This window comes from Lathyrus oleraceus, chromosome 4 (genome assembly GCF_024323335.1).
Source record: "Lathyrus oleraceus cultivar Zhongwan6 chromosome 4, CAAS_Psat_ZW6_1.0, whole genome shotgun sequence".
Taxonomy (NCBI): domain Eukaryota; kingdom Viridiplantae; phylum Streptophyta; class Magnoliopsida; order Fabales; family Fabaceae; genus Lathyrus; species Lathyrus oleraceus.
The window spans coordinates 261,681,495-261,691,114 of record NC_066582.1 but is presented as its reverse complement, the minus strand read 5'-3'; positions in this window follow the sequence as shown (position 1 = coordinate 261,691,114).

Below are 9,620 nucleotides of genomic sequence, written 5' to 3'. Positions count from 1 at the left end.
ATATCGTTGGAAAGCTCTTTCAATGTAGAATTCAAATATCATATTATCTAAGCCTAAATCTCCATGGATTTTCTGAGTCGAAGCAAAGAAGTTTCTAGATCTAAACTTGAAATCATCATATCTCACTCAATTTTCATCCAAATTCCACAAAATTTATATCAGAATTCTCACCACAACAAGATCTACAAGATTATGTACATAAAACAGAGAATTAAGGTGATCGAAAATGTGACCTCTTGAAGATCAACTTCTAGAAATGCACGATCCAAGGCTTGGCAAGCTTCAAATATACTCCAGAACACTTGTAATGAAGTTTGATGATTGAATGGAGGCTTGAAACTGTGTAGATCTAGCTCAATTTGCATTTGCCATTCTTGAGTTCTTGAACATGCACACTTGATTTCCACACGAATTCAATAATCCAAAGCTTGATCTGCACTATATCAAAGCCATAGAACAAGAATGCTGAAGAATATTGCAATGTTATGTGAAAAAAAATTGAATTATGCTTGAGAGAAAATTTTGGAGGCAAAAATTTCTTAGATCTAGAAATGGTGAAATGATCAAGTTAATCTCAAATTCTGTTAGGGTTTCTATTTATATGATGTCCTAATCTCAATTTAATTAAAAATTAATCATGTTTAGTTGAAATTAATGAAAATAAGGTGTTATGACCAAAACTTGAAAATTGCAAGGTGCATGTAGTAAACCCACGTGAACAATGCCATGTGCTTGATCAAAGTCACTCAAAATCATTTTTTAAACACATTGGCAATGGTAGAAAGTTCCCATGATGCACCATTTTTGAACTTTCAAATTTCCCTCCAAAATTGACTTGAAATAGCAAGTGATCATATGTTCAAATTTCATGCAATGTGATGGATGTTTTGGAAACTTCATGTCATGAGAAGAAAAATGCAAGAAGAGCCACTCAAATTGGAGTTGTGAATCAAAAGTTATGCCCTTTTGAAGTTCCATGTACACTTGGCAATTATTTGATCATATCTCCTCAACCATTCATTATATATTCATGATCTTGGACTTTTTGGAAATGGGAGAGAGAGATCTTCAACTTTCATGTAGGGCAAAAATTCATTTGAAACTTCTTTGATGATGTAAGATCAAGTTGAATTTGAATCAAAAACTTTCCATTTTTGGAAACTTTCAATTATAGGTCACTTTCCATTTTTGGAAACTTTTGATCTAACGTCAAATTCTTCAAGATATGCATTTGACATGATGAATAAGCCTCTATTGAACATGAATGAGATATTAAAACTCATTTCTCCACCTCCTAGCCCTCTGTTGACTTTCTATTGACTTTCTGGTTGACAGATGACTTGAACATGCTCAGATGACTTTGAGCCTCAACCACTTGATGAAATGGCTCCAAAATGAAACCCTAGCTTGTACAAGCTCAATAACATCATATGATGATCTCCTCCTCAAGAAAGACCTTATCTCCTTGAAAATCCCTGACTGGTAGAATGCAACTGATTAGGGTTGACCAGAGGTCAAAACCCTAATCCTAAGGAACATGATCAGGCACAATGAACCTCTGGAAGATGATAAAACCATGATGATGGTGATATATCCTTGCCAATAAGATAATACTCAACCTCCTTGAGGAACCAATAAAACCCTAATTGAAGAGCAACCCTCAGATGATTGATCAATCCAACAAGACCCTCAGGCTTGAATCTCTCAACCTCTCTATCTTCTGAGAAAGACTTTTAGAGGATGACTTGTTTATTCTCACATGATATGCAATATGCAAATTCCTAATGCCCTAAAAAATAAAATGCAATATGCTAAGCTAGTTCCAAGAGAGGAGGGCAAATTTTGAGGTGTTACATCTGCCCCTATTCAATCCACTGTGAACCTGTCGATATGAACAGCCTCGACTTTCAGATGATCAGAGTGAAGAGTGGTTGAATACCAAGAACAGACGAACAATTTGCACTCCGCTGGGGATTATTATGTTTTTTTTTATTTTCTTGAACCCCAAAATTTTTCTTTTAATTCTCTCTTTCTTTTGTTTTTCTTGAACCCCAGAGCATATATCTTCTTGCGCGCGGATGATCCCGGATCACCGCATTTGAACCCCGACAATCCTTTGATTGATTCTCTTCTGTTTGCCAAATCATGAACCCCGTTCTCCATTTTCCCATGCTAATTCCGTTGGCAATGTCGGAAATAACACCAACCACCACTCTGATGGCGATATATCAGAGGGTATTCGATCAGACATTTACCAATGACTGGGAAGGAACTCGACGTTTACTGACATCGAACAATGATGTTTACTGACACCAAAGAAAGGATATTCGACCAGACATTTACTGATGACTGGGAAGGAACTCGACGTTTACTGACATCGAACAATGGTGTTTATTGACACCAAAGAAAGAATATTCGACCAGACATTTACTGATGACTGGGAAGGAACTCGACGTTTACTGACATTGAACAATGATGTTTACTGACACCAAAGAAAGGATATTCGACCAGACATTTACTGATGACTGGAAGGAACTCGACGTTTATTGACATCGAACAATGATGTTTACTAACACCAAAGAAAGGATATTCGACCAGAGATTTACTGATGACTGGGAAGGAACTCGACGTTTACTGACATCGAACAATGATGTTTACTAACACCAAAGAAAGGATATTCGACCAGACATTTACTGACGACTGGGAGGGAACTCGACGTTTACTGACATCGAACAATGATGTTTACTGACACCAAAGAAAAGATACTCGACCAGACATTTACTGATGACTGGGAACTCGACATTTACTGACATCGAACAATGATGTTTACTGACACCAAAGAAAAGGGACATTACGGGGATCGACACGACACTTACTGGTATCGCAGGGATGACATCTACATATGTCAAAACCAGGCAGACGCTTGCCGGGGACTAACTAGGGAATGCTGTTGATCCAAAATCACGATGCTGAACTCCTCAGAGTAACACCTTCCAACTTCCATCTTGCACGACAGAAATCTCCTCCAATATCGCACTACTGGGGAATACCATTGACCCAACGTCATGATGCTAAACTCCTCAGAGTAACATTTTTCAACTTCCATCTCGCACGACAGAAATCTCCTCCAATATCGCACTACTGGGGAATACCATTGACCCAATGTCACGATGCTAAACTCCTTAGAGTAACATCTTCCAATTGGCGAAACCAATCCTCAAACGGTAACCACGGCTTGAGACTAGTTTATGCTTGCAATGCTGATGCATGATTTTGTTATGGCGTAATGCTCCACAACCATGGAAATGCTACGCAGTTAAGTATGCAACATGCTATGCTTATCTAAATGATGAATGCATAAAAAATATACCCCTCAAGGGACTCTTCTGGGGAGCTCGAGGCACTCTACTGAGGAACTCGACAACACTCCAATCTCCACCCTGCTGGGGAATAGCACCGCTGCTGGGGAAAGGACCAATCTTACCAGGGATGACCTCCACTAAACCCGATCCACTTGGGGACTTCGCTGGGGAAGAAACCACTAACGCATTCTGCGGGGAAAACATCAATCTTCGACTTGCTGGGGATATAACAATCCCGACACTGCTTGGGGAAACTGCCACCTTCAGGCCTGTATGCCAAGGAAACACCGACCTTAAACCCGTTGGGGAGATAACCATCCCGACCCTGCTAGGGAAGACATAGACCTTGAATCTGCTGGGGAGCTACAATCCCAACTCTGCTTGGGGAAATAAGGAAAGTCTGGCACAGAACACCCGTTGACTCGTCGAGTCCTGGTATTCACCATCTAACTCCAGTGTCAGCTTTCCACTTTTGAGAGCTCCCAGACTCGTCCGGACTTTTCCGATTCATCACCTTGTATTCTCGACTGCTCCGTACTCTACGGAGATCGAACTCCTCAAATTGGTATCAACTTTCCAATTCTTCATACTTTGAAGAGTCTTCTGGATTAATACTCCAGGATCGTCGCACGTCTCTCCCTGTCTTTCACCATTCGTCAATTCCTTCGTCCCTGATTGGACTCCACGGGGATCTTTCGTCACAAAGCTTCACCTCACAACCTGCAAGTGAGTGAAAATATCTAACAGCTCCTGCAAAAGAGATCGTTAGATAAAAACGTGCCCCAGGCGTGCCAAGATTTCAACACCTAGGTCACTCAACCTTCCGAATAAGATTTTAGGCTTTCAATCTTATAAACATGCATTGGAAGGGACCTGTATGTCTCAAAATGCAAATATTCTTATAAAAAATAACTGGATGTTTTTGCAATCAAAGCGGTAATGAAAACAAAAACAAAATTATTTGACTGAATATGCATTTTATTGATTGAAAAAAGGTGGCTCAAAACCGAGAAATACACAGGAAGCAATTCCTAAAAAGAGGTAATTGCGCACAAAAGGAAAATCTATCCTAATGGCAATGTGAAACCGCGATCTCATCGAGTTCCAACTCGGTTAAACCCCATATGTCCTCAGACTCTCCGTGCTTTCTGCCTTCTGAACAAGACGCTTCTGACCGATCCCTGCCGGGGATTATCCATGTCATATCCAAAACACAAACGATCATGCTAGACGCAGTTGTTCGTTTCAATCCCTCTTTTGCCTGGACCGCCCTTTCGGGTTTTCAGTCCACCGGGATACCCTTTTTTGCCCAAGCCGCCCTTTCAGGTTTTCGACTTGCCGGGTGTACAATTTTTCTTTTTTTATCCCTAACTTTTGCCCGAACCTTTTTCTCATTTTTTTCGGTTCGCCGGGATGCCCATTTTTTCCTGGACTATTTTATTCTTTTCGTCCAGCGGGTCTCTTATACGAAGTATTTTTTAACTGCGTCCGCATTCACAGGGGACGGAAAATCCTCGCCATCCATGGTCGTCAACAACAAGGCTCTGCCAGAGAAAACCTTCTTGACCACGAATGGACATTCATGACTGGGTGTCCATTTGCCCATACGATCGTTCTGAGGAGGAAGGATCCTTTTCAACCCCACCTCTCCTACGTGGTACGCACGAGGTCACACTTTTCGGTCAACAACACGCTTTGTTCGTTGTTGGCACAACTGCCCCTGACAACCGGTTGCCAGCCTCTTTTTCTCAATTAGGCTTAACTCTTCGTACCGAGTCTTCGCCATTCAACCTCTTTCAATTTGACGTCCCTCAAGACTCTCAACGACGGGATCTGGACCTTGACCGGTAGCACGGTTTCCATCCCATACACGAGTGAGAAAGGCTTTGCCCCAGTAGACGCACCGAGGTTCGATACCCAGGCCACAAGCTTCGCACTCAGCCCCATTGTTGGTGCATTCAAATGTCAGCTTAGCAGCACAAGGGACGTGGGATCCCTTTGTCGTAACCAAAGCAACACCAACTCCTATCATTCACGTTAACATCCCCATCAGACATCAGAATCCGTTCGGATTCAGGGTCAGGCCCCTCCTCCGGGATCGGTTCCTCACAATCTTTCGATTTGAGAACCTCGATGTCCTCATCAGGGAATTCAAACTTCATCGGCTGATAATCATCAATCGGTTGCTCGGCAAGGTGATCAGACAATACACTCCCCTTGGTTGCTTTCTGAGAGGTATACTGTATATAAAAATCAGTCAAAAATCATTTGCCATCTCGCAACCCGTCCGGTCAATGCTGGCTTCTCATGCTGGCTTTTCAAATACATACCTGATTGGATCCATCTTGGAAATCCACAAAGTGGTACGAACCAGCATATACTGTCTCAGTCGGCGAGCAGCCTATGCCAAAGCACAACAAGTTCTCTCGAGCCGTGAATATATTGTTTCACAGTCGATAAACCTTTTGCTAAGGTAAATTGCATGCTCTTTTCGACCAGACTCGTCATGCTGCCCCAGTACGCACCTCATAGATTCCTCGAGGACTGTCAAGTACAGAATTAATGGTCGTCTCTCCACAAGCATCAGAATCGGAGGTTCCTGCAATTTATTCTTTTATTTTTTAATGCCCCTTGGCAATCATTTATTCCACCTGACCGTTTGATCTTCTTTTTTTTTTACATGAGTTCACACATGGTTGTTAGATGAGATATGAACCGTGAGATGCAGTTCAATCTACCTAAGAAACCACGAACCCCTTTTTCCGTTCTCGGTTCAGGCATTTCTTGTATTACTTTTTTTAGCAGGATCAACCTCGATTCCTCTTTCGCTTACAATAAACCCCAGCAATTTACCGGACCGCACCCCGAAAGTGCACTCACTCGGATTCAACCTCAGTTTGAATTGTCTCAACTAGTCAAACAGCTTGGCCAGATCTACCAGGTGCCCCTCTTCTGTTTGGGACTTTGCTATCATGTCATCAACATAGCATTCGATTTCATGATGAATCATATCATGAAACAAAGTCACCATGACTCTCTGACACGTGGCACCAGCGTTCTTGAGACTGAATGGCATCACCTCCACTCTTGTCACTCGCCTCCAAGACGGCCCCATCCTTTACTTCCTTTGAGACCTCCTTGGTACATAGGTTAACAAGCTCAACTCGCTCCTCATGCAGCTGAATCACCTTCTCCTCTGGATTCAACAACCTGGCTAATCTTCCAGCAGATCACAATCTTCTTCGCCTTCTTCTTCGGCATGATAGATCGGATTGTCGAAGTCATACAAAGGTGTAACCGAATTGTTATCAATGAGATCAGGAGGATAGTCACTTTTGAGGTTGGAACGAGACCAATCAGAAGGAAGGAAAAACATTGCCATTTTTATTATTTTTAAACTGTAAAAATAAATGAAAAATAGGGAACACCGCTTTTACTACAAAAACATCCATTTATTAATGATGCAAAATGTTGCAAAATGAAACACATGAGGTGGCCCTTATAATGGATCATTACGTTTCGGGCAAAACATATGGCTTTCATGCAAACAGAATTGAAAAACAAGAAATATTACTCTTCACGTAGAGTGACAGTGATGATCTTTTTGGCCTTCCAGTTTTGGATCTCCCTCCCTGGTACGCACGGTTTTATCTACGAGCCAAGCTCACAGTCACTGTCAGTCTCTTCACCCACATCCAATGGAGTCTTCAAGTGATCCCCATCCGTCACCCCGATTTTACCTTTATCCTCAGAAATGACACCCACCATCATCTGACCACGCGCCGGCATGGGATTAGCATCAACATTCAGTGACAGTGTAAAATTGAGGGCTTTGGAATCCACCAAATCTTGGACGGCATGCTTAAAAGCTTTACAACCCTCCACATTATGTCCTGGAGCACCAGAACGAAACTCACACTTGGCATTCTCATCATAGTTTATGGGCCTCTGATCTGGTCTCAACGGGGCTAACGTCCTCAACTGTACCATCCCGAGATCCTTCAACTTCTTCAATAGAAGAGCATACGTCATGGGTGGCTTATCAAACTAACGACTTGCCGTCCTTCCTCCCACTTGGTACCCAGCTCTCTGTGTTCTCTGTTGAGGGGACGGATGCTGCCGTGGTACAGATTGATTACCAGCAGGAATCGTTACCGCAGCAGTATGCTGGTAGTAATGATCCCCACCGTATCCTCTCTGGGCATACACAACACTCGCGCCATCCTCCTTCCTATGCTGACCATTACCAAAGGGTTTCTTTGATCCAGACGACGAAGCATTTCCTGGTATTTTCCCCTTCTTCAGCCAGTTTTCAATCCTCCCCACCTTCTCGGCAATAGCTTTCTGCCCCAAGGCGAACTCTTGCATGACACTGATCAACTCACTCATCTTCTCTTTCAGCTCGAGAATGTCAGCGTTGGACGAATCCATCAGTCTGGGTTTGTTGCGTCTGGTAGGGTATCTGTGCGTGCAAGGAATAATTTGGTGTGAGCGAGCAACGATTCCTGAAACAATCAATCACATTAGAAACCAACACCTGCAAAATAGAAGACAAGTTATTATGATTATGCATGAATGCAATGTCTATCCATATGAGGAACACTCCGTCTTTCGATCCTGGTTTCATCGAGACAGATAATAATTTGACGACAATATTCTGACATCAATCATCTGGTTTCTCCATACAAAGCAGGGAATAATGATTTAGCAAAGATATCACCCGACCATGTGTGTGTTGTGTGAATGAAGCAAAGCGAATAAAGCTTGAAGATCAATCACTGAATGAAAATAACCACTGTATATCAAACGTGCACTATACGTGCGAGAATCATACATCAAGCTGATACAATCCAACAATACAATTCTCCAGAATCAGAAAGAAAATACAAGCAAGTGAATTCTGTCAACATGCCTGACGATAATCCACACAAATGATAACAAAAGGCTACACTGAAGACGGCCCCACAGAAGGCTCTGTCTCATCAACCATACTGGTAAACTTCACGGCGAACCCGAGCTCAGTGTTCTCCTGCTGCAGTCTTCCTATCTCCTTCTGGTGAATCTTCATCTGTCGGAAGTAATGATCCCTCTCAGCAAGATAATGATTTCTCTCAGCAATAATCTTCACGTTCTCTGCTTCGTTAATCTTCAGCTTTGCCTCCCACTCAGCGATAAGGGTTCTGACTCTGTCTTCCCTCTGATCCCTCACAAGGATTTGTCTCATCTTCTCATCTTCGATGACCTTCGAAGCTCTAGCCAACCTCTCCTTGGTGATGTCGTGCTCCCTCGTGGATGACTCTAAAGCTTGACTGACCTTGCCATAATAAGCGGTGTCTATCTCAAAGCGCTTCACCACAAGAGCATGTCTCTTATCCTGGTCTTCCATTTTCCCTTTGATTTCCTGATTAGCCATCTGAATCCTAGCAACACTCATCTCCAACTCAGTCTTCTCTGCTTGCAGCTGACCTCTGGCTTTCTTCATCTCAATGAACTCTTCCATGCTGACAGAAGAACATGGCCCCTCAATCAAAGGACACCAAGGATCACCCTCAGGAAATGGTAGATGTGTGAGCTCAATCCTCTTCCTAAGCCAATCATCAAATGAAGGAAGAGACCTGCTATTAACCTTACCAAAAGGAACCTTGCCCTTCCTCTGAATGTTGCGCCATGCTCCGGACACTTGCATCAACCGTGTCTGATTACCCTCAGCCGGGAAGTAGAAAGACTTCTGAATCTCACGCTCGAGAGGAGGAACCTCCATAGCAAACCCCATTTGCCTTCTAAGAAGCGTCGGGTTATAATTAATACAACCTTGAATTCCTATAAGAGGCGCATTGGGAAGACTCCCACAACTGTAAATGAAGTCTCATCCAGCCACACCATTGTGAGTCTAAGCTATGTCCTTGGCTCGCAAACCCATCAACCTGACTGACCATTTGACAGTAGGATCAAGAAAAACAAATGCACCTCTGGAAGGCAAATACCCCATGAACCATTTGTACAACAGCTGAGCACAACACCAGATCAATCCCCCACGCCGCTTCTCGTTCCGATTATGGACCGAGTAATAGACATCTCCAACCAGGATAGGAATGGGATTCCTCTGCACAAACAACCGGATAGCATTAATATCCACAAAGTTCTTCTGGTTAGGGAACAGGATGATTCCATAAATGCTCACAGCAATCAAAGCACAGACAGCTTTCCAATCACCCAAATCAGCATACTCCTTGGCTTTAGCCTCTAGGAAACTCAGAT